The sequence below is a fragment of the Prunus dulcis genome, unplaced genomic scaffold, assembly GCF_902201215.1.
Source record: "Prunus dulcis unplaced genomic scaffold, ALMONDv2, whole genome shotgun sequence".
NCBI classification, from domain to species: domain Eukaryota; kingdom Viridiplantae; phylum Streptophyta; class Magnoliopsida; order Rosales; family Rosaceae; genus Prunus; species Prunus dulcis.
In genome coordinates, this window is record NW_023010530.1 from 1 (window position 1) to 4,812 (window position 4,812).

The following is a 4,812-nucleotide window of genomic DNA, read 5'->3' on the forward strand; positions in this document are numbered from 1 at the left end:
CTTGGTTTCAAGTGATGTTATACGTGGCAACCGAATCATCGGAAGATCTCTTCCGTATGGCATCTGTGTGCCCATTGTTCCAAACTTTGGCAAACAGTCCACAAGTGTGGAACACCATTTCAATGGCAAAGTACCCATACCATCCTATCTGGTACCGTGCCAGACCTGCGGTCCAGCATTTCTTGGAACAATGCAGGGCTTGCGATAACCATGAGTCCATATTTAGAGAAGCATTCGATATTTTTTTCAAGCACGGTAAGGTGGAAGCGTTGTATGGGATGCGCAATGCAGCCACGGCAGGCCATATGGAAGCGGCTTATGTAGTTGGACTACTTGGTATGTCCGGAATTGATCTATCAAAAGAGGATGCATTACAATTCTTGTGTTCTTTGAATCAGCGTAACAACATTGATATGAAAGGAACCAGGGATGCTTTGACACGAAGATTAAACACAACATGTGTTGCAACACATATCGTAGATATGTTTGACTATGGGAAGATTAAGTTTAATCGCTGCAGCGCTTGTAACAACAATGAATGGTATTTTGTTATTCAAGGCTGGCCTAGTGAAGACAAGATAAATCCTGCCTTCTGGACTTGTTGCAATCGATGCAAATGGCACCGAGAGAGTATTTTTTGGTCCAAACTGATGCGTGAGTATGTTGTGCGAGGGAATCACGTTTTTTTGCATTAGTTTGAGTACGAATTTACGGTTTTGATGCATTGTGGACTTGCTTCTCTTCACTTCTAGGTTGGCTGGCTACGTTGTACATATGTTGTATAAATGTTGTTTAAAAGTTGGTATTTTGTCATAAACCGTTTTATATATAAATGTATAATATTTATTATATAGGGGAATTATTACTTACATCATAGGCGGCTAGGATTGATATTTTACTGACACAGATATTTTGCTCACCGACCCCAATCTTCATATTTCGTAAACGAAAAGTCATGCATGGAGTAAATAGGTGTCTTTTCACCGGTGCTTGGGAATGACATTTTCCCACTCTGCAATGAAGGATTTGGTTACACGTTTCTTAAGCAAAAGTTGAACACTGATTGACGTTGAATACTTTTTTTGTGTGGAAGGAGTACAATGGATGACTTGTATATTTCCATATTTTGTTTCAAAACATCCCTTAAACCTAAAAATGAATAAAATTAACAAATTGAAGAACAAAGAAACCGATGAGCACTACAAATGGCCTATTCACACGGAAAATAAAATTGTTTTCAACAAGTTGGACTAAATATAATTAACAAAGGGACACCGTCAAAAGTAATATGATAATAATTATAATAATTGTGGATAAATAATAATAAAATACTAATGTAGCATAACCATGAAACAGGGAATTCAGTAGGAAGATGAAATCTTAATAAGTTAGTAGAAATTTTCGGATCATTTTTCTAATTTTTGTGTATTTAGTTCTGAATTTTCCAAGAAAAAGGAATAAAATAATAATTTAGGGTAAAATGGGAGGATGTGGCCATGTTGACTGACGTACACTTGTGCAAGTGGTGAAAGGTGACCGGCTGAGATTGTGCGAGGTGTCTTTTTGCAATTAGGGTTGGCTATTATAGTGGAAAAATCCATTGGAATAGGTAATAAATAGTAGGAAATTCCAAAAAAAGGTTGGGAAAATTACCCGGGCCTCCTTGTGACGTCATAAAAATAGGACAACCTATAAATCATCCGTCTCGCAATTTCTTAATCCAAATTGTTTTACATAACTCACTTCCCTCTTTACCCTAAGTATTGATGTTTGTTAACTTCAACTTCAATAACCTACTTCAAGAAGCATCTCCCGTTAATGTTTGGAATAATTGTCTAAAATGCGTAACAATGAATCGGAGAATTCAGCAAGGGAGATGGAGTGTCAATGAGTTCGTAGCAATTTTAGGAAATAATTTTGAATTTTTGTGTATTAAGTTATGAATTTTATAAGACAAAGGAATAAAATAATAATTTAGGGTAAAATGGGAGGATGTGGCCATGTTGACTGACGTACACTTGTGCAAGGGGTGAAAGGTGACTGGCTGAGATTGCGCCAGGTACCTCATGGGAATTAGGGTTGGCTATTTTAGTGGAAAAATCCTTCATAATAGGTAATAAATAGTAGGAAATTCCTAAAAATGCCCCAAAAATTACTCCGGCCTCCTTGTGACGTCATAAAACTAGGAGAACCTATAAATCATTCGTCTTGCAATTTCTGAATCCAAATTGTTTTACATAACTCACTTTCCTCTTAACCCTAAGTATTGATGTTTGTTAACTTCAACTTCAATAACCTACTTCAACAAGCATCTCCCGTTAATGTTCGGAATTATTTTTAAAACTGCGTAACAATGAATCGGAGATTTCAGTAGGAAAGATGGAGTGTCAATGAGATGGTAGCAATTTTTGGATAATTTTTATATTTTTTGTGTAATTAGTTCTGATTTTTGTAAGGAAAAGTAATAAAATAATAATTTAGGGTAAAAAAGGAGGATGTGGCCATGTTGACTGACGTACACTTGTGCAAGTAGTCATAAGTGACGGGGTGAGATCGCGCCAGGTGTCCTCTTGCTATTGTTTTGGCTTTTTTTGTGCAACAATATGTGGAAATAGGTAATAAATTATAAGAAAATCCAAAATATTCCCGGATAATGACAAAATCAAAATTATTTGTACATAACTCACTTTCATCTTAACCCTAATTCACGTTAACACGTATATTTCGGATAATATTCGATTTAAAATTTGTAATAATACAATAATTAGTTTCACTATATACAATAATATGTTTTGTTATAAAAGTTGAACATAAATAATAATTGCACTTGCTTTGAAGCCATCATTGCAACTACGCCTAGAGCTTTCAAGACGTCAGTTCATATTCAATAAGTTGTCCACATGCAACTGCACCTAGAGTTTTAAACACGTCAGCGGTATTCAATAAGTTGTCCACATGCAACTGCACTTAGAGATTTTAACACGTCAGAGGTATTCAATAAGTTGTCCAAATGACGCCGCATTGGGAATCACTAATATATTTTTCAATCATGTCAAATCACATAAAATAATGCCAGACTTGTTCTCAATAACCTCACACAAGTGAAGCAATTTTAAAACCCTTAGTGAATATTTGTCCTAGTCTATATGAGTGTTTATATATTCAGTCTGCATTTTTTTCACAGTATATGTTAACTTTTAGAGGGATTCCACAAACATAGAATATAAATAAATCAAGAAATAGTAGGAGATGAACCAGTACAAAAAACAATATATAAATAGTACATAATAATTCCATAACCTTGTCACAAACGCACTCACAAAAGGTTTTCCACAAACCTTGTCCTAACATATAATAAATAAAGGCAACATTGCATATGATGCAACCATGTCCAAATCTGATACGTTATAAAAAAAAAATGGACATGGCAGCAACATATGACTGAAGTAGATGGGCTCTTTGCATCTTCTGTTTTCGTAATTAAGGACATCAAAATAGTAAGGTTTAAATCTTCCATAGTAGTTAGCATCAAAATAGCTTTGAAGCAGACTGTAACGAAAATTCCAATTCCACTGATTTGCCTCTGCTCAAAGATGAGAACCAAAAAGGTTACTTCCCCTGCTGAGTATATTTTGTGACGTCGGAAACGGTAATAGATGACCAATCAAACCCGGGTACGACGAGTTTTGCATAGGATCGGAAGTAGTCGAATCCAGCTTGCATCTCACGCTTCTTTGACTCCGCTGCATTAGATGAGTTCTTGTATTTTGTAACAGCTACACTCCGAAGTCGTTTGTGTCTACGCTTCATGCGCTGCAACTTCGCCCATTCCAGATTGGCCTGCCTTTTGTCATCTTCAATTTGGCCTTCAACAAATTCCAAACGTGCCCTTGCCCTTTGGATTTCATCAACAAGTTGAAGATGCCTCTCCTTCCAAAAACCAACAACTCTTTCGACTCAAAACTTCCAACAAAATGGTCATTCTGTCTAGGAATGTGACATTGCTTGTCTGGTGACTCACTTGCGTGTCGAAGGCGGTCTTTGTTTGGAGGGGTGTTTATTATGCTCACATCAAACTTGGTTAGTAAATCCATTCTTTGGGGGGAATGAGTTTGTTTGGTTGAGAGAGTATCAGTAGATGGAGACAGATTCGGTGGAGGAGTGAGTTTTGTGGGGGAGGAGAATTTATATGAAAGGGGTGATAGTAATACCAAGAAAAGGCTTCCCGCCAAAAATATTTGGTGGACAATGTATAAATTAATTTTTGGTCTGATACAATATAAGTTTAATCCTAACTAGTTTGGTTGAGTTAACTAAGTAGATGTCACTTCCATTGAGTTTCTCTCAACCACTATCAGTGGTGTAAGGAGAGTGTGAGGTTGACATGCTTCAAAAGCAAAACCTGACACCTCTTTTAAAAAAATTCCCGCCAAAAAGTACATATGTTGACTACACACAAGCTTTGTATGTTGGTCTATAAACCTATCTTCCCTTTCTGAAACGAACTTGCATATGCAATCCTCATCCTCCCAAAACAAAGAGGATTATTCAAGCATGTCAACCTCTTCAGGCGCCAACAATACAATCGAAGATGACAAATTGGAGTCGCAGGTTTTGTTTCCACATTCTACTCGCCGTCCCCTTCCTTTTTCAACATCATTTGGGAGTGAGGGGGACTCCGATGATCCATTAGAGGCAATACATGCAGTCAGTGCCAAGCTGGATTATAATTCCAGACTGATCAATTCATGGCACGAGAAATGTGTTGAAGACGAGGCAATTTTGGCTGATCTTAACATTAGAGTGAACAAA